This window comes from Schistocerca cancellata, chromosome 10 (genome assembly GCF_023864275.1).
Source record: "Schistocerca cancellata isolate TAMUIC-IGC-003103 chromosome 10, iqSchCanc2.1, whole genome shotgun sequence".
NCBI classification, from domain to species: Eukaryota; Metazoa; Arthropoda; class Insecta; order Orthoptera; family Acrididae; genus Schistocerca; species Schistocerca cancellata.
Window position 1 is genome coordinate 169,703,608 of NC_064635.1, and position 26,550 is coordinate 169,730,157.

The window sequence follows — 26,550 nt, forward strand, 5'->3', positions numbered from 1 at the left end:
CGGACGTGCATTGTCCTGTTGGAACAGCAAGTTCCCTTGCCGGTCTAGGAATGGTAGAACGATGGGTTCGATGACGGTTTGGATGTACCGTGCACTATTCAGTGTCCCCTCGACGATCACCAGTGGTGTACGGCCAGTGTAGGAGATCGCTCCCCACACCATGATGCCGGGTGTTGGCCCTGTGTGCCTCGGTTGTATGCAGTCCTAATTGTGGCGCTCACCTGCACGGCGCCAAACACGCATACGACCATCATTGGCACCAAGGCAGAAGCGGCTCTCATCGCTGAAGACGACACGTCTCCATTCGTCCCTCCATTCACGCCTGTCGCGACACCACTGGAGGCGGGCTGCACGATGTTGGGGCGTGAGCGGAAGACGGCCTAACGGTGTGCGGGACCGTAGCCCAGCTTCATGGAGACGGTTGCGAATGGTCCTCGCCGATACCCCAGGAGCAACAGTGTCCCTAATTTGCTGGGAAGTGGCGGTGCGGTCCCCTACGGCACTGCGTAGGATCCTACGGTCTTGGCGTGCATCCGTGCGGCGCTGCGGTCCGGTCCCAGGTCGACGGGCACGTGCACCTTCCGCCGACCACTGGCGACAACATTGATGTACTGTGGAGACCTCACGCCCCACGTGTTGAGCAATTCGGCGGTACGTCCACCCGGCCTCCCGCATGCCCACTATACGCCCTCGCTCAAAGTCCGTCAACTGCACATACGGTTCACGTCCACGCTGTCGCGGCATGCTACCAGTGTTAAAGACTGCGATGGAGCTCCGTATGCCACGGCAAACTGGCTGACACTGACGGCGGCGGTGCACAAATGCTGCGCAGCTAGCGCCATTCGACGGCCAACACTGCGGTTCCTGGTGTGTCCGCTGTGCCGTGCGTGTGATCATTGCTTGTACAGCCCTCTCGCAGTGTCCGGAACAAGTATGGTGGGTCTGACACACCGGTGTTAATGTGTTCTTTTTTCCATTTCCAGGAGTGTATTTATCCTCAATGTTTCACTTCCATACATGGCTACACTCCATACAAATACTTTCAGAAAATATTTGCTGACACTTAAATCTATAATCGATGTTAACAAATTTGTCTTCTTCAAAAACTCTTTCCTTGCCATAGCCAGTCTACATTTTATATCCTCTCTACTTCGACCATCATCAGTTATTTTGCTCCCCAAATAGCAAAACTCCTTTACTACTTTAAGTGTCTCTTTTCCTAATCTAATTCCCTCAGCATCACCTGACTTCATTCGACTACATTCCATTATCTTCGTTTTGCTTTTGATGACGTCCGTCTTATATCCTCCTTTCAAGACACTGTACATTCCGTTCAACTGCTCCTCCATGTCCTTTGCTGTCTCTAACAGAATTACAACGTCGTCGGCAAACCTTAAATTTTTAATTTCTTCTCCATGGATTTTAATTCGTACTCCAAGTTGTATTTTTGTTTCCTTTACTGCTTGCTCAATATACAGACTGAATAACATCGGGGATAGGCTACAACCCTGTCTGACACTCTTCTCAATCACTGCTTCCCTTTCGTGCCCCTCCACTCTTATAACTGCCATCTGGTTTCTGTAAAAAATGTAAATAGCCTTTCGCTCCCTGTATTTTACCGCTGCCACCTTCAGAATTTGAAAGAGAGTATTCCAGTCAACATTGTCAAAAGCTTTCTCCAGGTCTACAAATGCTAGAAACGTACGTTGGCCTTTCCTTAATCTATCTTCTAAGGTAAGTCGTAGGGTCATTCCAACATTTCTACGGAATCCAAATTGATCTTCCCCTAGTTTCGCTTCTACCAGTTTTTCCATTCGTCTGTAAAGAACTAGTGTTACTATTTAGCAGTCATGACTTATTAAACTGATAATTCGGTAATTCTCACTCCTGTTGACACCTGCTTTCTTTGGGATTGGTATTATTATATTCTTCTTGAAGAATGAGGTCTTTCGCCTGTCTCATACATATTGCTCACCAGATGGAAGAGTTCTGTCAGGGCTGCCTCCCCCAAGGCTATCAGTAGCTCTAATGAAATGTTGTCTATTCCCAGGCTCTTTTTTTGACTTAGATCTTTGAGTGCTCTGTCAAATTCTTCACGCAATATCATATCTCCCATTTCATCTCCATCTACGTCCTCTTCCATTTCCATAACATCGCCATTTTATAGACCCTCTATATACTCCTCCCATCTTTCTGCCTTCCCGTCTTTGCTTAGGACTGGTTTTCCATCTGAGCTCTTGATATTCATACAGGTGTTTCTCCTTCCTCCAAAGGTTTCTTTAATTTTTGTGCGTGCACTATCTATCTTACCCCAAGTGATATATGCCTCTACCACGTTACGTTTGTCCTCTTCCTTAGCCATTTTGCAGTTCCAGTCGATCTCATTTTTGAAACGTTTGTATTCCTTTTCGCTTGTTTCATTTACTACACTTTTATATTTTCTCGTTTCATCAATTAAATTCAATATCTCTTCTGTGACCCAAGGATTTCTACTAGCCCTCGTCTTTTTACCTACTTAATTCTCTGCTGGCTTCACTATTTCATCTCTCAAAGCTACCCATTCTTCTTTTACTGTATTTCCTTCCCCTGTATTTGTCAATCGTTCCTTTATGCTCTTTCTGAAACTCTCTACAATCTCTGATTCTTTCAGTTTACGTAGGTCCCATCTCCTAAAATTCCTACCTTTTTGCAGTTTCTTCAGTTTTAATCAACAGGTCGCAACCAATAAAATGTGGTCAGAGACCACATTTGCCCTTGGAAATGTCTTACAATTTCAAACCTGGTTCCTAAATCTATGTCTTACCATTATGTAATCTATCTGAAGTCTCCAGGCTTCCTCCATGTATATAACCTTCTTTCATGATTCTTAAACCCAGTGTTATCTATGATTGAGTTATGCTCTGTGCAAAATTCTACCAGGCGGCTTCCTCTTTCATTCCTTACCCCCAGTCCACATTCATCACTACTTTTCCTTCTATTCCTTTCCCTACTGTCGAATTCCAGTCCCCCATGACTATTAAATTTTCGTCTCCCATTACTATCTGAATAATTTCTTTTATCGCAGCATACATATCTTCAATCTCTTCATCATCTGCAGAGCTAGTTGGCATATAAACTTGTATTCCCGTGGTAGGCGTGGGTTTGGTGTCTATTTTGGCTACAATAATGTGCTCACTATGCTGTTCTTGGTAGGTTATGCACGCTCCTATTTTTTTATTCAGTATTAAACCTACTTCTGCATTAACCCTATTTGATTTTGTATTTATAACCCTGTATGGGCCTGGCCAGAAGTCCTGTTTCTCCTGTAACCGAACTTCACTAATTCCCACTATATCTACCTTTAACATATCCAGTTCACTTTTTAAATTTTCTAACCTATCTGTATGATCAAGGGATCTGTCATTCCACGCTCCGATACGCATAACGCGTTTTCTTTCTCCTGATAACGATGTCCTCCTGATTAGTCCCCACCCGGAGATGCGAATGGGGGAGTATTTTACATCAAGAATATTTTACCCAAGAGGATGCCATCAACATTTAACCATAGAGTGAAGCTGGATGCCCTCGGGAAAAAATACAGCTGTAGTTTCCCCTTGCTTTCAGCAGTTTTGGTTGATGTTACAAGGCCAGATCAGTTAAACATCCAGACTGTTGCCCCTGCATCTACTGAAAAGGCTGCTAGCCCTCTTCAGGAACCCAACGTTTGTCTCGCATCTCAACAGATACCCCTCCGTTATGGTTGCACCCACGGTACGGCTATCTGCATGGCGGAGGCACGCAAGCCTCCCCACCAACGGCAACATCCGTGGTTCATAGGGGGGGGGGGGGGAAATTAAATACCAGTTGTTGTTGTTGTGGTCTTCAGTCCTGAGACTGGATTGATGCAGCTCTCCATGCTACTCTATGCTGCGCAAGCTTCATCTCCCAGTACCTACTGCAGGCTACATCCTTATGAATCTGCTTAGTGTATTCATCTCTTGGTCTCCCTCTACGATTTTTACCATCCACGCTGCCCTCCAATACTAAATTGGTGATCCCTCGATGTCTCAGAACATGTCCTACCAACCGATCCCTACTTCTAGTTAAGTTGTGCCACAAGCTCCTCTTCTCCCCAATTCTATTCAGTACCTCCTGATTCGCTATATGATCTACCCATCTAATCTTCAGCATTCTTCTGTAGCACCACATTTCGAAAGCTTCTATTCTCTTCTTCTCTAAATTATATATCGTCCACGTTTCACTTCTATACATGACTACACTCCATACAAATACTTTCGGAAACGACTTCCTGACATTTAAATCTATACTCGATGTTAACAAATTTCTCTTCTTCAGAAACGCTTTCCTTGCCATTGCCAGTCTACATTTTATCTCCTCTCCACTCCGACCATCATCAGTTATTTTGCTCCCCAAATAGCAAAACTCCTTTACTCCTAATCTAATTCCCTCCGCAACACCCGACTTAATTCGACTACATTCCATTATTCTTGTTTTGCTTTTGTTGATGTTCATCTTATATCCTCCTATCAAGACACTGTCCATTCCGTTCAACTGCTCTTCCAAGTAATTTGCTGTCTCTGACAGAATTACAATGTCATCGGCGAACCTCAAAGTTTTTATTTCTTCTCTATGGAGTTTAATACCTACTCCGAACTTTTGTTTTGTTTCCTTTACTGCTTGCTCAATATACAGATTGAATAGCATCGGGGAGAGGCTACAACCCTGTCTCACCCCCTTCCCAACCACTGCTTCCCTTTCATGTCCCTCGACTCTTATAACTGCCATCTGCTTTCTGTGCAAATTGTAAATAGCCTTTCGCTCCCTGTATTTTACCCCTGCCACCTTCAGAATTTGAAATAGAGTATTCCAGTCAACATTGTCAAAAGCTCTCTCCAAGTCTACAAATGCTAGAAACGTAGATTTGCCTTTCCTTAATCTTTCTTCTAAGATAAGTCGTAGGGTCAGTATTGCCTCACGTGTTTCAGCATTTCTACGGAATCCAAACTGATCTTCCCCGAGGTCGGCTTCTACTAGTTTTTCCATTCGTCTGTAAAGAATTCGTGTTAGTATTTTGCAGCTGTGGCTTATTAAACTGATTGTTCGGTAATTTTCACATCTGTCAACACCTGCTTTCTTTGGGATTGGAATTATTATATTCTTCTTGAAGTCTGAGGGTACGTCGCCTATCTCATACATCTTGCTCACCAGATGGTAGAGTTTGGTTAGGACGGGCTCTTACAAAGCTGTCAATAGTTCTAATGGAATGTTGTCTACTCCGGGGGCCTTGTTTCGACTCATGTCTTTCAGCGCTCTGTCAAACTCCTTTTGCGCAGTATCATATCTCCCATTTCATCTTCATCTACCTCCTCTTTCATTTCCATAATATTGTCCTCAAGTACGTCGCCCTTGTATAGACCCTCTATATACTCCTTCCACCTTTCTGCTTTCCCTTCTTTGCTTAGAACTGGGTTTCCATCTGAGCTCTTATGTTCGTACAAGTCTTATCTCCAAAGGTCTCTTTAATTTGCCTGTAAGCAGTATCTATCTTAACCCTAGTGAGAAAAGCCTCTACATCCATACATTTGTCCTCTAGCCATTGCTTTCCTAGCCATTTTGCACTTCCTGTCGATCTCATTTTTGAGACGTTTGCATTCCTTTTTGCCTGCTTCATTTACTGCATTTTTATATTTTCTCCTGTCATCGATTAAATTCAATATTTCTTCTGTTACCCAAGGATTTCTACTAGCCCTCGTCTTTTTAACTATTTGATCCTCTGCTGCCCTCACTATTTCATCCCTCAAAGCTACCCATTCTTCTTCTACTGTATTTCTTTCCCCCAGTCTTGTCAATTGTTCCCTTATGCTCTCCCTGAGACTCTGTACAACGTCTGGTTCTTTCAGTTTATTCAGGTCCCATCTCCTTAAATTCCCACCTTTTGTGTCATCGCTCAATATGGGGAAAGAGTGTCACGGACATTGTACAGCATTTAGGATTGACACCATTAAAACAAAGGCGTTTTTTGTTGCAGCGTAATCTTATCACCAAATTTCAATCACCAATTTTCTCCTCAGAGTACGCAAATATTTGCTGACGCCGAACTACACAGGGAGAAACGATCATAACAAAAAAAAAAAGGGAAAATAGAGCATGCACAGAAGAAAATAAGTGTTCGTTTCTTCCGTGCGCTGTTCGAGAGTGGAGTGATACAGAATAGTTTGGAAGGTGGTTCGATGAAGCCACTGCAAGGCAAGTAACTGTGATCTGTGGATGAGATGCATTCCTGTAGGCATGTAGGACTACTTGGTGGGTTCTCTCCATATAGCTTCATTTTTTAAATTCTCAATAGAGGTGGGCGGCTGCAACATAGGGCTTTACCGACCTGGGCGGGGGTGGGGTGGGGGTGGGGTCTCACTTTGTTGTTTTATTCACGCACGTGTCAGGGTAGCCCACCCCCGTGATCACACTACAGAAGGAAGCGAACTAGGATGGCTGAAAGACCATAAGCTCCCTTTGCTGCTTCGTATCACGTGCAAATTGCGACGAATGGTTTTGAACGGTCACTAGTGGCTGCAACCTGCACACGAGGCCAAAAATTTGCGGCCGCGCTGCGCACCAAAGGGGTGTTACCACGTTCAGTGGGGACGCAACGCCATAATGCTGTTAGAAAAGGAGTGAAACATCGGAAGCTGTCAGCAGTGTCCTACGATGCCAGGAACGTCTTCCTGGTCCTCGTCGTACTGCAATCCATCGCTTCCGACCGCGAGAAATGTGGCACCAACGCCGGACTAAAAGTGGTGGTTTCTTTTGTTCACTTTATGCCACCCCGTGGGCCATACTCATGTCGATTGTGGGTGGCGGTGCGTCTGACATGTTTTCCTCGGCCACCCGTAAGAAAATCGTGTGATTTCAACACTGGGCGTTGCGGTTCTGACCTCCATTTGTGTTGTGTCAAAACGCACGAGGTACTTTCGCCCTTACTGGTGCTGAGCGTCCTGCGTGATAAATAACACCTGGTGGTCACCATAATACACGTGTATGATGGGGTAAAACCAAAATCAGATTGTGTTCTAGATGATATGAGAGCGTCTACGGAATAGCAGGTGGCGAGCATGCGCGACTGCAGCGATATACCATATCGCCCTCGCTGCGTCCGGAGATACGCTCTGAGCGACACGCAGCAGCCGGCCGCTATTGCAAAGAATCGACAGCATCGATGATTATTACATTAACTGTTAAAAGCTGGCGTGGCGTTGGGTGTTTGTTCGTTTTAAATGGTTCCTATTGTACAACGAAAAGGGTTCGTTAGTTCCCGGATAGACCTCTCACCGACCAAGTGGTGGTAGTGGTGTATTTCACGTCTGATCTTACAGCGTTCCGCTTCGTGGTGTAGTGATGCTACTCAGTTGACACCTAAGTCTTGGGAGAGTGCACAGAATTTTGTTGATTATAGTTGTGGGAACAGTTTCGTTCGTAAAATTTGCTGGGGTGAGTCCCGCGTGAGCCTGATTTAATTGAGATATTGATTTGTTAGGTGCTGAGATTTGTGGAATCGGTGTGACCGATATCCCGTCTGCATTGTATGTTGAGTGGTCGCGACGCGCCCAGAGGTAATTGGGTTGCTTGTCGTTTTTATTGAGGTGGTTTGGGTATTGTGCGTGTGTGTATCGAGAAGGGAAAGCCTCGAACAGGTGTTGGTAGTTGTATTTTCAAGACCACTAGCTTGCAGCAGACAGCGAATTGGCTCATAGAACGACGAACTGTTTCACTATACGGTGATGGTGTGCACGTATCACTGAGTAGACAAGCGATAGTAAATTGAAGGAACCATTTAACTACACGTAGCTAAACCAAAACTTGATTCATGAAGGTGACGAGTGGCCGATTTAAATGTTAGGGAACTTAGCGGGTCGTGTGTGGTCAACGCCTGAAGAGGTCAAGATTTGCTTTTAAATTGTAACTTAAGGTTAGTTGAAAAGTGGCGCTGACATTTAGGATTTTTGTTTGATTTTCTTATTACTTGTTTCCGTATTGTGGGGAATGATAATACATTTGCTGGCACTCGTTCACTGGTGATAATGAACGTGTATTGAGAAACCTAGAAGGAAAATAAATCCAATTTTATTGGGCTTAAAGGAAACTTCCCAGTCTATTTAATTGGTATCTAGTGTGAATGTATCTATACAATTTTCGGAAGTATAAACGAGTGTAATTCAGAGATATTGATACAGTGAAGTCGATATCACATATAATGTGGCGTTTTTAAATGTGCTTGGTAAAAGGTTCTTGAGAGAATGAAATTATAAATACTCTACTGAAAGCAGATCTTCTCAATATTAAAGAAAAGATTTAAATTAAGGGAAAAAGTTTTCTAAGTCATGAATAAGTTTAATTGAAGTAATTGAATTATTTACGGAAAGGCCAATGATTTTGCTACTAATAAAGATTCGTTATGCTGCGACACATGCGAAGTCTCATTACTTACATATTATCGCTGCCTCGAGTTGAAAAAATATTCTAGGGAGAATCAAAAATGTTTTAATTCCTAACGGTAGTGATGGAAGTGTAGACAGATTGGTATTTTAGTACACGTAATAAAATAGTCCCGATTTTATGTCAGAGAGTACGTACTGCATTGCGAAAAGCTCATTGCGAAAGATAACAATTGCTAGTTGGATGTCGCATTTCTCAGCACGCAAGATAATCAGGTACTGAAATTAAAGTAATTTGCTGTTCTGACGAGATCACTATCATAGACAAAGAGCGTGGTTCATCAAATAGGCCCATTTATTCACTACTGCTTAACTTCAGTAATCATTCGTGTGTGAATATCGTTAAGTGATTATTCGTAGTTCTATCGTGGCTCGGTACGATTTCGGCGTCGTGTCTAGGCTGGGTGTTGTTCCCATTATTTGGCAGACGGGCTGTGGTTGAGGTGACTGCAATATTAATTGTACTAAGGCTGATTTAGTGTCCGATTAGTTCATTGTCAGTGTGATTGCGGCGCGGGCTAGATTCTTGTCGTCATCAGAGGCTCCTCTCCAACTAGAATCTCCTGAAATTAGATGGCGTTCTGCAGTAAATAAGCTAGGGACTGGGAGTAAACAGAAGAAAGACGGAAGTAATGAAAATAGCAGAAATGTAATTAGCGATAAACTTGATGTCGAAATTGGAAACGACAAAGCGAAGAAATTCTGCTAGCTTCTAAGCGAAATAGCATATGGCAGACGAAGCGAGGAGGTTATGAAAAGCAAACCAACACATGTAAAGAGGGCATCATTGTCATCCTAAGTATACAAGTATCAAATATCAGCGCCAGAATGGACATTTGGAGCAGAGCATTATAGGGAAATGAATCACGGAAAACTGGAAAAAAAATCGTTGCGTTTTAGGTGTGGTGTTGAAGAAGGAATATGGAATTAGGTCGAGTGTCTAGCAACCTGTCTCTCTGTTCAAAAATCGTCAAGATAGTAAAATGAAGAGAATCAGTACACATACGTATTTTTTTTTAGAAATAAGAATTATATATTCCTAATTTTGATAATGAAATTTTGTGATTTGGGTAGTGTTAAACACATAATTATCTGCCACTTAAAACAAATCGAATTTCATAGGATAATTAATGTTTCAACAGTAATGTGAAAATGAAAGAAATTGATTTTCAAAATATAATGGATAAAACATATAAAAAGATAAGCGAAATTTCAAATAATAGTCACCATACAACTTAACCATCTCAAAAACTTCCATAGCGAAAATAAGATACGTAATTTTCAATGAAGCAACTACAAAATATGAATTATACCGAAAAGTTCACTAAACAGAAATGAATCGCCAACTACTATTGATCAGATAATAGTACAAATGAATTTCAAGTTATAAGATAAGAAATGAGAAGGTTTTCTGCAGAATTGGTGCGGAATGTGTGCAAAGCATTGATGAGAAGATGAGACAGGGTAACAGACAATGTGTTAAGACATTAGAGAATAACTTCCTCATTGCTAGATGGATATGTAGAGGGTAAGAGCTAAAGGGGAAAATAGAGATTAGAATTCATCCAACAAATAATGAGATTGTTGGGTGCAGGGGTTATTCTTATATTAAAAATTTGGGGCAGGGTAAGTATTTGTGGCAAGCCTCATTAAACCAGTCAGAAGGCAGATGACAAAAATTAGAGATCATGAGTGACTGAGGACAGACATGCAGTAGTGGCAGGCATAAAGGTGCCAACTCGAACCTGCTAGCTCCATTTCACGGGGCAGTGAGGGCATACAGTAGGAGCGAATTGGAGCCGAGTGTTTTGGAGAGTCTCCTCGGTGCCAGTGCTTTGCCGGTGCTTCCCACAGGTGAAGAGCGGGACTTTCCCCCGGGCAGGGCAGCCACCGCCTATTGGCCGGGCCGTGGCTCACAGCGCTGTCCGGACCCTGTAAACGTCAGCCCAGAGTTACGGCCCATATTGGCTGCCCTGAGAGCAGCGCGCTGCGTCATAAAGCGCTGCCTGGCCGACCGTAGCCGCTGCTGCGATTATTGGCCGGGCCCGTAATATACGGCGCTCTGCTAACAGTAAGCCGATTACCGCCGGCCGTGGGTCCGGCGAATCTTCTCTGCTATAGCTGCAGCAGCAGCAGTGGAAAACATCCAACAGCTTGTCCCCCCTCTCACAGCAAGAGGCACACGGCACAAGATCCTCCCCAGTCGCCACTTCAAAGTATAGTAGTAAATGTACAAGCTGTCCGACATGTCTCTGTGCCCCTCCCAACAGCTTGGCACGTTTCCTACACTTGAGATCAATTAAATTTCAATATGTGTTGTCTGTTCTTTTCGAGATGTCCGATAGAATGAACACCTTTTTGACCCCACAACCACTGTGAATCAAGGCACATAGAAATCAAAGACTTTACCTCCCAGTGGACTTTGATTTAAATCAGGGGGGAAAGTTGAAAATTTGTACTGGACTAAGATTCGAACTGGGTCTCTTTCTTACTAGGCAGATGCGCTGAACACTGTATTGTCTGGACACAGGGGTCATAGGAACAACACAGACTACCCCAATACACTTCCTGCCAAATAAAAATTCTCATCGTTTCCTGATGTAGTGCCCCTTGCCCATTAACGTCATTACTCACAGCATTTCGCTGATTCCCATAAGAGTTCGAGCTTGTACATCTGCACTGAAGACATCATATGTGGTGTCAGTTCTTTTGTACATGTCTGCAAGTAATGCCGCGAGTATTGAGGGTAATGCGTAAGGGGCACTATATCTGTAGTGTATGGGAAAGTTGAGAATCTGGTTCTGATAGGAGGTGTGCTGGGCAGTCTACAGAGTGGCGATGACCGTTGTGTCCAAATGGCGCAGTGGTTAGTGCATCTGCCTAGTAAACAGGAGAGTCAGGTTCGAATCTTAGTCCAGTACAAATTTTTAACTTCCCCCCCAGATTTACATCAATGCCCACGGAGAGGTAAAGTCTTTGATTTCTTTGTGCCTTGATTCATAGTGGTTGCGGGATCAAAATGGTGTCCATTGTTTAGAACATCTCGGAAAGAACAGACAACACATATTGAAATTGACCCCAAGTGTAGAAACGTGCTAGGTGTGCTATCATAGTACAAGGAGCAGCCATGACCACTGTGTCCAGGTGGTGCAGAGATTAGTGCGAGCCGGCCGGTGTGGCCGATGCTTCTAGGCGCTTCAGTTTGGAACCGCACAACCGCTACGGTCGCAGGTTCGAATCCTTCCTCGGGCATGGATGTGTGTGATGTCCATAGGTTAGTTGGGTTTAAATAGCTCTAAGTTCAAGGGGAGTGATGACCTCAGACGTTAAGTCCCATAGTGCTCAGATCCATTTGAACCATTTGGTTAGTGCAACAGGAGACCTTGCCCAGATCCTGGTCCGGCACAAATTTTCAACTCTCCACATGTATTTGAATCATTGCCCTCTGGCAAATAATGTTTTTTATTTCTTGTGTCTCAATTAAATTTCATAAGTGTCATGCGATGCGTTTTATTGGTTCGTCAGCATTTGGTTGCACTTTCCGGCGTCTCCTTGTTGATGCAGTCGTATCCTCCTCGTTCTCTTTGTCTGTAAAATTAATGACGTTAGCAACAAATTGTCATGGTTGCTTATGAAGACCTTTCCGTGATTACTTTTCTGCACAGCGAGGTACTTGTGTGGGGCGTTCAACAAGTAACGTAGCATATTTTTATCTTTGTGAACTGCGATTGAAAAAATGCGGATGAGACATAGTTGAACATTCCCGCTTCAGGCTTTATAGCTTCATGAAGTTTCGATAGGTAGTGGCACTGTAAGTAACCTTCAAACTGACGTCTGTAATGGAGGTGCGATCCAAGCAGAGAGCCATCACTGAATTGACAGGAAACCAGAGCATCGCAGATATTTATAGGAGCTTGCAGGATGGCTACGGAGACCTGGGAGTCAACAAAAGCACGGTGAGTCGTTGGCCAAAGTGTCTGTCATCACTGCATCAAGGTTGCGCGAACCTGACAATTCTCCCCTGTGCCGGCTGCCCACACACAGCTATGACTCTTATAACTCTACCCACAGGATATTGAAGAAACTGCTTAACTGTGTTCGTCGCCACAAAAAGTCAAACAAACTTCTCCTTCTCAATGATAAGGCAAGGCCTCACACATGTCTGCACACCCGAGACGAATTCACAAACCTTCATTGGATTGTTCTTACTCATCTATCTACAGCACGGATCTCGAACCTTCCATCTGTTTCGCCCAATAAAGGGTTCACTCTGGAGAAGCTGTACGTGGTTGATGGCGAGGTTACTGATGAAGCAAGATGTTGGTTTTGACGTCGACCCATAGAGTGGTACCACACGGGCATACAGGCCCTCCGAGTAAGGTACCGTGAGGAAATGCACATTAAGACCGCCATTAACGGTTTCCAGCAATTTCAGCTTTTTTTTCTTATAAAGTTGTGTTTCTGTAGCATCTGTAAATATTCTGAGATCTACACATTTAAACTCTTATAATATATAAAAAGGTATCTGGACATTATTGTTAATTATTCTATATATATTTTTGAAACTAGTTACATGTGACGCTTAGGTCATACTACTTCTATTGTACGCTATTTTGGACCTTGAAACGGATAGGGTCTTCTGCCTTGGAAAACGTTATATCTGCAAATGAACCAAGTTAATGTCTTCACGTGTTTGTCTCTTTGGAAAATGGAAATTCGTGTTGGTATAAAAAATGTTAAATAGCTCCTGTTCAAAAATTTAGTTTACTTCTAGCTCGTTTTTGATAATACTTCTACTTATCTTGATTTCAGCTGTGAAGCAGCGTAATAATGTGACAGACAATGAGATACGTTATTGAGAAGATATTCTCGAATGCAGTACGTTCAGATTTCAATGAAGTATGAAGGTCTATATGTATATACAAACTCCGCAAGCCGGCGTAAGGTGCGTGGTGGAGAATACCTTGTACACAACTAGTCCTTTCCTGTTCTACTCACCATAAGAGCGAGGGAAAAACGACGGTCTATACGCCTATACGCCTCCGTAGGAGAGCTAATTTATCTTACTTTCGTGGTCTTTACGTGAAATGTACGATGGTGGAAGCAGAACCTGCTGTGACCTTCTCCACCAGACATCACGGCGCCTACAGTATCAGCAACCAAACTGACAGCCTGCAGCCGCGGGTTCCCCGCCTTCGCAGGCACACCGAAGTACTACACAACCGACAGGCAATATTGATGAACGCCCACAACAACAACAACACAGCAAAGATACCAGCGGCCATCAGGGGCACTACCGGCCGACATAAACATAAGGAAGAGGTCGCTGAAGATTCCGGAACTATTTTCACACGTCAACCACGTGATGGAAAATCGTTTCGAGGTACTCATCTGCCGAAGCGCTATAAAGGCCGGCGCTCGGCCGCACGTCGGCATCACAGGGTTGGATCCCCTCATTCGGCGGCGTCAGATTGCAACGCCTGGGCTACTCTCAGGTTGTAATCTCTGTCTTCGAAGATCTACATCTACATCTACATCCATACTCCGCAAGCCACCTGACGGTGTGTGGCGGAGGGTACCTTCAGTACCTCTATCGGTTCTCCCTTCTATTCCAGTCTCGTATTGTTCGTGGAAAGAAGGATTGTCGGTATGCCTCTGTGTGGGCTCTAATCTCTCTGATTTTATCCTCATGGTCTCTTCGCGAGATATACGTAGGAGGGAGCAATATACTACTTGACTCTTCGGTGAAGGTATGTTCTCGAAACTTCAACAGAAGCCTGTACCGAGCTACTGAGCGTCTCTCCTGCAGAGTCTTCCATTGGAGTTTATCTATCATCTCCGTAACGCTTTCGCGATTACTAAATGATCCTGTAACGAAGCGCGCTGCTCTCCGTTGGATCTTCTCTATCTCTTCTATCAAACCTATCTGGTACGGATCCCACACTGCTGAGCAGTATTCAAGCAGTGAGCGAACAAGCGTACTGTAACCTACTTCCTTTGTTTTCGGATTGCATTTCCTTAGGATTCTTCCAATGAATCTGTCTGGCATCTGCTTTACCGACGTTCAACATTATATGATCATTCCATTTTAAATCACTCCTAATGCGTACTCCCAGATAATTTATGGTATTAACTGCTTCCAGTTGCTGACCTGCTATTTTGTAGCTAAATGATAAAGGATCTATCTTTCTGTATATTCGCAGCACATTACACTTGTCTACATTGATATTCAATTGCCATTCCCTGCACCATGCGTCAATTCGCTGCAGATCCTCCTGCATTTCAGTACAATTTTCCATTGTTACAACCTCTCGGTACACCACAGCATCATCTGCAAAAAGCCTCAGTGAACTTCCGATGTCATCCACAAGGTCATTTATGTATATTGTGAATAGCAACGGTCCTATGACACTCCCCTGCGGCACACCTGAAATCACTCTTACTTCGGAAGACTTCTCTCCATTGAGAATAACATGCTGCGTCCTGTTATCTAGGAACTCCTCAATCCAATCACACATTTGGTCTGATAGTCCATATGCTCTTACTTTGTTCATTAAACGACTGTGGGGAACTGTATCGAACGCCTTGCGGAAGTCAAGAAACACGGCATCTACCTGTGACCCCGTGTCCGTCCCTCTGTCTGTCCGTCCGTCCGCCTGCCTGCTTGCTGTCCGCCGCCGCCGCTACCGCTGCTGCCTGCTGTCCGTCCGTCCGTCTGTTCGCCGCCGTCCGTCTGTTCGCCGCCGCCGCCGCCACCACCGGCCGGTGCTCGTCGCCGCCGCCGCCGCCTGGTCGCCGCCGTCGCCGCCGTCCTGACCCTGGTCTCCGGCCGTCTTCGTCTTCATCCGTCTTCGTCTTTGTCTGTCCCCAGTTTGTGTCCTTTCCTTTTCGTTCTGTTCGTTATTGTTTCTCCCTCTCGTCATGTCCGCCCCCACCACCACCGCCACCGCTACCACCACCGCCATAGTTTATACTTCCCCTTCCGCCGCCTCCACCACTATAACTTGGTGTGCCCAGTCCCAACCCCCTCCTTCCATCCCTCCTCTTCTTACTCTCCCTTCGCCCTCGCTCTTTGTCGCCCCCTCTCCAGCTTCTTCCTCCCGCTCCTCTCGATCTGATCCTTTCCCCCCACTCCCCGAGCATGTCACTGCAGCTCCGGCTCAGGTGGTGGCCCGTCGGGCCACTGTCCATGCACAACTCTCCCCGTCGCCTTCGCCATCACCACCGCCGCCGCCGCCGTCGCCGTCACCGTCACCGTCACCGTCACCATCTCCGGCGCCGCCTGCTGCGTCCACGCCGGGACCTGTCCCTTCCCACCACCTCCCTGTAGCTCCCGTCCCTCTTGTCACCACCCGCCCTTCTGCTGCCGTGAAGCGCCCTAGTGGCACCGCCACCTCCTCCGCCACCAAAAAGGCCCCGCCCCGTCCTCCTTCCCTCCCCCAGGGTGCCATTGATGTCTCCTCTCCTGGACCTGCTCCCTCCGCCTCTTCCTCCTCCTCCTCCTCCCCCCCTCTTCCTACAATTACCTCCTCTCCCGTCCCGATCCTTCCCTTCTTGAGGCCCGGAATATCTCCCTCCTCCTCCGCCAACACTTCCCTGGTGCACCCATCTCTCTCCTCACCCCCAGACGGGATTCCGTTCTCATCTCCTCCCCCAGTCCCAACCTCCATACTGACATCCTCTCCCGCCTCCCCATAACCCGTTTTGGCCCCAACGCCTCCCTCTACCCTGCTCCTTCCCTGTCTCCTACCCGCCAACCCCAACCCCCACGTCGCCCACCGACCCTCACCGCCGTGATCACTCGGCTCAGTCCATCGATCGTGGAGGAGGTGTTGGCGGAGCTCAAGGCGCATCCTATGCTGGAGGTGCGGGCGGGCCGCCGCATTTTCAACTCGTCCGGCCCCACCCGCCTTATGCGGGTCTTCTCTGAGGACGCCCCCTCCATTGACCGTCTCCTAAAGGAGAGTGCCCTCCTCTTCAACCAGCGCTACAAGGTCGACCCCTCCCGTTCCCCTCCTCAATCCCTGCGCTGCCAGAGGTGTCTGCGCTACAACGCGCACCCCACGGCTGAGTGCCGCGAGGCCCCCACCTGCCCACATTGTAGGCAAGCTCACTTCCTCCGGCAGTGCCCTAACCTCCCAAAAGTGTAAAGCCCGACCCCCTCCAACCACTCCTGAACTCACCATCCCTGTCCATCCTCTGGACGCCCCCACCCCTCCTGGCAATTCCCTTCGTCCCCCCCCCCACCGCTGAGGACATCGTCCGGTTCCTCACCATCGTCCTCCATAATGTCCATCCATTCCAGCGCCCCCACACCCTTCAACAGGTCTCCCTCGCCGCCCGTTCCATTTTCCACCTCAAAATGTACGCCACCTATTCCAACAACCAGGCCCATTTCACCTTCTCCCGCCTTGACACCCTTGTCTAAATCCCTGTCATGGCGCGACAGCAACGTATCCTTTTCAACAACATCCGCTCCCTACCCACCAACAAGAACCTCTTCCTACACACCCTTGCCACCCACTGCGTGGATGCCTTCCTCCTTAATGACACCTTCCTCCAACCCCACCACACCGACCACACTTCGCCCTATCTCCTCCACCGCTCCGATAATCCCCTCCCGACTGCACGTGGCGGAGTTGCTATTGGTCACTGCCGCCAGATTCCCGTTCGGCTCCAACCTCTCCTTCCCGACCCCACCGAACACCTGATCCTTAGTCTCTTCTTCCCCGGCCTTACCGTTACCTGCGCCACCATCTATGTCCGCCCCAACGCTCCTCTTCCTTTCGACTTTCTCCCCCCCCCCCGTCGACCGTACCTTCTCCTCCTATGTGATCGCCGCCAACCTCAACATCCATAGTCGTTCCACTGCCCAGTTACAGCGGTGGCATCGGTTCCTCTCCACCCTTCAAGGCGACCTCATCCCCATCCCCCAGCACACCCGTCCCGAATCCAACTCCACTCCCGATGTTCTTCTCTCCTCCCCCAACCTCCTTGGTCGCATAACGGTGGATGTCCTGGAGCCTATTGGTAGTGACCATCTTCCTGTCCTTCTCACCATTTCAGACGGACGTCGCCCCCGACCCGACCCCCATAATGACCCTCCCCCTAAGTACGTCCATGACTATTCCCGTGCCGACTGGAATGCCTACCGGGATACCCTCTCCACCCAGGTCGATAGCCACCCTTTCACCTACCACCACCCCGATGATGTCACCCATGCTGCCTCCTTTCTCCAGCGGACCTTGTCTGAGGCCGTGGAGGCCCACATCCCTACTGTCGCCATCCACCCCCACCGTCCTACCCTACCCCCACAGGCCGTCCTCCTCCTCCATGAATCCCTCCGTCTCTACCGTGCCTTCCTCCACATGCGTGACCCGGGCACATTATGACGCCACCGGCAACTCCAACGACACATTCGTAATTTGCTCGCAGCTAAGAAACGCCGGGACTGGCGACAGACATATCCGCGATCGAACTGACACCTCTGTCCCTCCCCTCGCTCCTGGTTTCCAGTACTTGGACAACATTACACACACGGAACTCAATGCCCCTATCACTACACGGAATCTCATTGATACACTCCACACAAAACGCACCACCGCTCCTGGTCACGATCGTGTCACCTACCGTCACCTTCGTGAAGCTCCTGTCTCTTTCCTCTCCACCCTGGCCAAGCTCTACAATGTAGTCCTGTCCACCGGTTACTACCCCGACCTGTGGAAAACCTCCCATATCCTCATGTTCCTTAAACCGGGCAAACCGCCGTCCGCCGTCTCCTCCTACTGTCCCGTTAGCCTTACCTCGGTCTTCAGCAAGGTCCTGGATTCTATCCTCACCCGACGCATCCACCAGCATCTCCGCCAGCACCACCTCCTTCCCGTTAGCCAGTGTGGCTTTCGCCGTCCTTCTCTTCTGACGACCTTCTCCTTCACCTCACTCATCTCCTTTGTGAACAGCTTAATTCCCATCGCTCCGCAATCTTCCTCTCCCTGGACCTTAAACGTGCGTATGACCGCGTATGGCATTCCGGTCTCCTCTTCAAGCTCCAAACCTTCGCCCTTCCCATTAACTACGTCCGTCTGATCGGCTCCTTTCTCTCCCGCCGTCCTTCCTATGTCACCATCCCTAACACAGATTCCTACACCTTTTTCCCCTCTGCCGGTGTGCCCCAAGGCTTCGTCCTCTCCCCCCTTTTGTACCTTTTGTACATGGCGGACATGCCGCCGCCGTCAGCCCCCGTCCACCTTCTCCAGTTTGCCGCCTTCCTTGCCCTTGCCCCCACCCTACAGCGCTCCCAACACCTTCTCCAATCCCATCTTGACCGGTTCACCGCTTGGTGCAACCACTGGTTGCTCAAGGTCAATCCCTCCAAAACCCAGGCGATCATTGTAGGCAAAACCACCCCTTCCTTCCGCCTCCTTGATTTCTATCTCACCACCTCCTATCGCCCTCACTCCCACCCTTAAGTACCTTGGCGTCACCCTCGACCGTCGCCTCTCCTGGACTCCCCACCTCCGGACAATCCAAGCCAAGGTATGCGCCCGACTCAGTCTCCTCAAGCTCCTCTCCGGCCGTATGTGGGGTCTGGACCCCTCCACCATCCTCTACACCTATAAGTCCCTCATCCGCCCTATCCTTTGTTATGCCCATCCGGCTTGGATCTCCGCCCCCCCTACCTTTTACAAATCCCTCCAAATCCTTGAACGCCATGCTCTCTGCCTTGCCTATCGCATCCGTCTCCCCTCCCCCACGCGGATCCTGTATGATCTCATCCCCTTCCCCCACCTCCTTTTCCTTGAAAGGATACAGATCCTGTACACCTCCCGCAAACTCGATCCTCCTCACCCGCTCGTCTCCCCGATCCTCTCCCACCCCCGCCCGCTGCCGCACCTGTATTCGCACGTCCCACCCGGTCTCCATCTCTCCACCCTCCTTACCCTCTCCCAAGGTGGCTTCCGCCAGCTTCCCCTCCCTGATGATGTCCTCGTCCCCTCCATCTACCCCTCCTATCAACTTTGACCCTGCCCCACCCCCCACCTGCCGTGTCCTTTCCTTTCGGCACCCTCCCTCACTTCCCTTCCCTTCTCTTTCCTTTTCCCCTGTCACCTCCCTCCACCCCCTTCCCCCAGGCTTCCCCTCCCCTTCCTCTCACCCCCCTCTCTCCCCTGCCTGTGGCATCTCTGCTCTCCGCTCTCGCTCTCCCACTCCCCCTCCTCCTCCTCCTCTCTTGGCAGGTCCCCAGACTCGCACACACATAGTGAACATTCGCGCGCCGGAGATCACCGCCATCATTGTTTCGTGTGTGCCGTCGTGTTTAGTGTTCAGTGTTCACCGTCACACTCCCTCGTTCACCAGTGCCATCGTCATCTTCAGTGTTTGTGCGTCGTCTCATCAGTTAGCAGTGTGGATTATCGACGAGTGTGAACGGCTCCGTGTTTGTCTCTATGTGTCTCCTTTTTTATTGCCCACCGTTCTGTAACTTATATGTCTTCTCCTGTTTTTGCTGCTTGTATATTCTATGGCTGAAGAGCAGCGTAGTGTGCTGCTGACAGTCTGCCCGTTAACTGGCTTTAAAATAACAATAAAGAAAAAAAACAAATAACGCACGTCGGCAGTTAATCGACCGCCAGCAGATTTGGATAGCTGCCGCCCGGCAACCCGGCTTGGATCTTCTCATTGATCTCTGGATTAGGCTTGGTATATGGGAGAAGTCTCTGGCGGAGACTAGTAGAAAATTATTTCAGTTGTTTTCTATATTGTTCTTGTATGTAGTTGTGATTCGAAGACAGATCACTGTTTTGAGTTGGTGTTATACTTGGAGAATTTGTTTTGGTTAATTGAACAGTCCAATAGATTGTTTCGGACTTTGACACCAGCACGGTATTCCTGAATGAGAGACACCAACTTTCTGCCAAAAACCCGCCAATGGGACGGCCGGGTGCCGTCACGTGAGGTATGCGAGAGAGTCGGAGAGGTAGCGGCCGCAACAGCGGGTCGCTCTCTTGGCAACCACCTTCCTTACCCTCTGGACGTGTCCGAAAGTCCTTCCTATTGAGATGTAACTGCACTTTCCGTGCCATGTGCGGTTCACTCCACGCACATAGCCAGTTTCCTTGAACATTGTACCCCTTGGTGGTAGTTCTTGGGAATAAAACCGATTTTTCTCTAATTCCTGGGATTTCTCATTTTACATGTAGGCAAAGCACCGCGGCCCCTCCCGCCGGAGGTTCGAATCCTCCCTCGGGTATGGGTGTGTGTGCTGTCTTTAGCGTAAATTAGGTTCAGTCAGTTTAAGTAGTCTAGGGACCGATTACCTCAGGAGTTTGGTCCCTTAGAAATTCACACACATTTGAACATTTGAAAAACATCCGGGATGACCACCTGAGCTCCCGATACTATCCTGGCGTGTACATAGCTTCAAATACTGTTAAAAAAAAAGAGAAGAAAGAGAGGGAGAAAAAGTCGCCTACCTCCAGGGATTCCCCATCTGAGTTCCTGAAGTATCTCTGTAGTACCTGTTGTAAGTAGGCTGTTTAGGTTTTTATGTTGGTAACGTCACGTAGCGCTCTGTATGAAAGTCACTAGCTGTGCTGTGTGCAGTCTGTGGCTGGTTGGCATTGTTGGAATATTCGCCATTGTAGTGTTGGGCAGTTGGATGTGAACAGCGCGTAGCGTTGCGCAGTTGGAGGTGAGCCGCCAGCAGTGGTGGATGTGGGGAGAGAGATGGCAGAGTTTTGAGAGCGGATGTTCTGGACGTGTGCCCATTAGAGAGAGTAAATTTGTAAGACCGGATGTCATGAACTGTCTTATGACTTTTGAACACTATTAAGGTAAATACATTGTTTGTTCTCTATCAAAATCTTTCATTTTCTAACTATGCCTATCAGTAGTTAGTGCCTGCAGTAGTTAGAATCTTTTATTTAGCTGGCAGTATTGGCGCTCGCTGTATTGCTGTAGCTCGAGTAACGAAGATTTTTGTGAGGTAAGTGATTCATGAAAGGTATAGGTTATTGTTAGTCAGGGCCATTCTTTTGTAGGGATTATTGAAAGTCAGATTGCGTTGCGCTAAAAATATTGCGTGTCAGGTTAGTGTTGATCAGAATAGGTAAAGAGCGAAATGTCAGAGTACGTTCAGTTCAGATCAGCTGTTTGAAAATCAGATAACGGGAGAGGTTTATCAGCACAGTAGTTCATAAATTTTTCTAGGGGGACGTTTCGCTCTGCGTTCCTTTGGTCCGAGCTATGGGGATCCGAAACACTTGAGCAGTATTCACGAAAGGGTCGCACTAGTGTTCTATACGTGGACCCCATTACAGATTAATTAAAAGTTCTTGTAATTCACCCAATAAAGCAATGTCGACCATTTGCTTTCCCTAATACAGTCCTTATGTGTTTGTTGCTTTTCATAACGCGCTGATACGTTACGCCTATACAGTTTCCAAAGTTATTTGTGTAATTCCAGAAAAGGACCATACCATAAAAAAGGTGATTTCTATCGTTTAAAAATAGAATAAGGAAATAAATTAAATTTGTACTATAGCACTGGATGGAGCAAAATAGCTGAAAAATGTGCCAAGCTGCAACACTCCCGAGCCCCCACCCCCCCCCCCCTCCCCTATACTACACGAGTGGGCAGGATTGCACATAACCATCATCAAAGAATAAAGTCTAATTTATTATTAATATGTCATATCTTGCATTTCATTTATGAGTAATCTAGTTGTCCAACCATTTCATTTAAAGTGAGGGCTATATCATTTGATCACGTCTACATCTACATGATTACTCCGTAATTCACAATTAAGGGCCTGCCAGAAGGTTCGTCCTACAACCTTCAAGCCATTTCTTAACATCCCACTCTCGAGAAGCGCATGGGAAAAACTAACACTTATATCTTTCTGTGCGAACTCTGATTGCTCTTATTCCATTACGATCATCATTCCTCCCTATGTAGATGGGTCCCAATAAATATTTTCACAGTCTGAAGAGAAAGATATGATTGAAATTTCATGAGAAGATCCTACCGCAACGAGAAACGCCCTTGTTTTAATGATTTCCAAACAAATTCGTGTATCATATCTTACTCCAGACGTGTAGATAGTCTCTTCAGTGGACCTGTTGCATTTTCTCAGTGTTCCACCAATAAATCGTAGTCTTTGATTTGCTTTGCCCACAAACTTATTTTTGTGATCGTTCCAACTTAAGTCGTTCGTAATTGTAATCTCTAAGCATTTAGTTGAATTTATCGGGTAACATAAATTTAGCGGATTAAGACACAGAAAGTTTTAAATCTATGGCTTTGCTGCAAAACGTGGGAAGTCTTTTGTCAAAAATGGGACAGATCCTCAGGAAACACAAAGAGATTTTTCGCCCTCCGCCAAAGACTGCAGCACTCCTGGGATCCGTTAAAGATGATTTGGTGCTTCGGAAGCCTGGAGTTCAGAAGATCGCCCATGAGTGCGGCCGTTCATACATCGGATGGACGGCACGTACACTCCAGGTGAGATGCACAAAGTACCGCAAGAACACCCGGCTCATGCACCCTACTAAATCTGCGGTGGTGGAGCACTGTATTGACACTGGGCACACCATGGTGTACGATAGTGTCGAAATTTTAGCCTCGAAGTCATCTCTCTGAGACCCAGTAGTGAAAGAAGCAATTGAAGTTCGGTTGGCGACGAATTTAATTAATAGAGATAGCGCCTTCAGCTTGGACAAATAATGGAATCCGGCAATTTCTGTAATTAAATCACTGTTGTGTACATAGTTCCGCGTAGTCAGCGCGTACACAAATTTCCCACTAGAGCGCGCCCCGCTAAGCACAACAGCGCAGGCGCAGCGCTCGTCCGTCTCCGCACTACGAGCTGGCGCTGTCTTATAGACGGACCAAATTCTGCTTCCGCCGATCCGCTTATTAATATGTAACGTAGCCAATGAGATTGTTGCTAACATAGAACCTTTTCTCCTCACGGATCACACTCGCGCAGTGATACCTAAAGGCGCGAGGTATTATAACGAGTGTACAGACCTCCGATTAATCAGTCTGCATTAGTCTGCATTTATCTGCACCTGTTTGTACCAGTCTATAGTCAAGTTTCAGTCTGCGCCTAATAAGATTATCATATTCCTGTACATAGCCATGAAGATAAATGTATAGACACTTTGTCAAGTATCAGAGATATATGAGAATAAGATTAACGTACCAAGACCAAAGGAACTTCAGATTGTCCATTGTAAACAGCATCCAGAATCAAGTTAAGTAATTTCTGTGCTTTTTATTATTTTAATAAATGTGTGTGAAAATTAATCAAGTTCTGTTTAAAGTTGGTCACCGTCAATCTGCTACTCTAAGCGTGCAAGTGGCATTTCTATTGTCTGACCTAACGGCACAAGATAAACACGCCATGATAAGACCACGGAACATATTGCTGACACTCGCCTACTTCGTTAGAGCGACAAGTCAAATAATCTGATGGTGTGTGTACCGAAGGTCTTACAGTACGCACACCACAATCACAAAGATGTCGCGACGGTACAGCTCTCCGTGACACATCGATATCACCATGTGGATCGACTGCACAGCCATAGATTTAATGTCCATGCATATGTTTCACCTCTTTGCCGCCTTTCAACGTCTCTGCCGCCTTGTGTATCTTTGGCCGCATACACAGTGGTTCGGTCCTCGAATTTAAAAGGACGGAGCAAGTACTGGAGCTTTAGTCACCTCGGCTCACTCTGAAGATGGCTGGACGGTATTCAGCTGAAATATTAGAAGAAGAAGCTGAATTTATGCGTCTGCCCGCCGAAAACTTTATGGAACAGTCATTACGCCGCGAAATTATGAAGATGCTCAGTGACTATAGTTTCTGTGTCTGTTTTTCTGTGTTTCTCGTGCTGCCTTTTAGACTGACGCCATTTTGTAGTTAACGACAAATAATACTCAACAGACTTCTGTTAACAATATAAAGCAAACAATACTGTCGGCAATATCACGTCTCAAGTTCATAATAATGCACAGCACACTATACTGGAATAGCTTACGTAAATAAAACCTTTGTTCAATTTTTTAACACGTGAAATGTAGTTTAATAAATGATAATTATATCAGGTGGATTCTTGCAACATTCTAATGAACACGGTTGGCCAATGTGGCCGAGCGGTTCTAGGCCCGTCAGTCTGGAACCGCGCTACCGCTACGGTCGCAGGTTCGAATCCTGCCTCGGGCATGGATGTGTGTGATGTCTTTAGATTCGTTATGTTTAAGTAGTTCTAAGTTCTAGGGGACTGATGTCCTCAGATGTTAAGTCCCATATTGCTCAGAGCCATTTGAACCATCTATTGTACACGCAGTTTTGTATCAATGATCATACTACTGCTACACATTGTTTATGCCAAACTAGTTCTAACAGTTAATTGTTCTCCCAAAAATAGTGTAAAATGGCAACGGCCTTGCACCTTACACGAGTCCATTTAACGTGACACTTAAGTTTTTGTTGGAGTAATACTCTAAATTACGGTGTAGGAAATCTATGTGGAAACGCATCGGCACGCGAGAATTCCGCGATTTTGTAATTATAAGATTTTGCGGAAAGGCAGTACGCGAGATAGAGCTCGGCTACCTCTTCGCCTAGCTGCCGAAGGCCACAGCCTAACGGTATGAATGGTGAACTGGGGGATTTCTGTAATCCGTTTAGAGAGGCCACAGCGGTCGCCAACCTCTAAAGGACGTGCGGCTGCAGGTGTTCAAGTGTTTACCAAAACAGAGCAGTGGATAACTGGACGGGCTCTCCTGTGTGTGCTCTCGCCTATGTCCCACTAATTTTACGCCTTCGAGTAACTCAAGTGTGGCAGGCCAGGAGTTCCGAATAACAAACTTTCAATGCAAGAATCTGCGTTCGCTACGACGGGGAATCTTGCCGGGAAAATCTCGAGTGGTCTCTTGGGAGAAAACGTCCAGTAAACGTGTTATTGCCCACAGCTACGGTTCTTCCAAGCCGGCGAGGGCGGAGTTTACTTGTGAAATTTTGTAGAAATAAAAGAATGGTGGAAAAGAGTTCTGTTCCCAGGCCATACATTGGTCAGCACTGGCAAACTGGGTATCTTGAGAGCTTCTAGTGATGTGATTCACTCGGTAAAAGTTTAGGGGAGAAAACAAAGGTGAAGAGCGATCTTACTGGACTCTCGGTAGGGGTCTCCCATTCTAGGCTCTCGTACTGAGAGGACGTTAGCCAAGTCGTCTCCCGTCTTGGTCTTCCGTTCTGAGTGGAAGTTAGACGCGCCAGCTCTTTGCTGGCGGGAAGATCGTTGCAAATAGAGAAGTTCATGGACACAGTGGTCTGTTGCCCGAGTAGTGTGGGAGTGTACTTTCTGAGACGCCACACGCCAACCGCACAGCCGCGCCGTCGCCGTCGGAAACCGCCGCTCCTACAGCAACATTACAGTGAGATCGCTCCTGCTCTGGCCTGTGTTAGAAGTAACGTTAAATAGTTGGATCACGTGCAATTGCTGTTTCCACAGAGGTTTCACGGTACTTTGGGGTGTAGTGGTTCTTCGTATTTTACGTTTTGTGTCGATGTCAGCCGGTCAGCCAAGTTATAAGAGATCGCGTTTTGGACCAATTTTAACACACTTCGCTGCCAATGCCAGTCAGCAGGATAATTTGTGAATTGTTCATTGTGTTTTATTCAGCATTGATCTGAAGGTTATAATAAAATTATTGTGATTCAGTAGAGCCTTTACTTTCAGTAGTTCATCCTGAATTCACCCATTTGCTTTATTTTATTTTTGTGTATGTGTTTGATGTCATTGAACACCTGTAAGTAGGCTGTTTATGTTTTCTTATCGGCAACGTTACGTAGCGCTCTCTGTATGAAAATCACTGGCTGTGCTGTGTGCAGTATGTGGCTAGTTTGCGTTGTTGTCTGCCATTGTAGTGTTGGGCAGCGGCAGCTGGATGTGAACAGCGCGTAGCGTTGCGCAGTTGGAGGAGAGCCGCCAGCAGTGGTGGATGTGGGGAGAGAAATGGCGGAGTTTTGAAATGTGTAATACTGGATGGCAT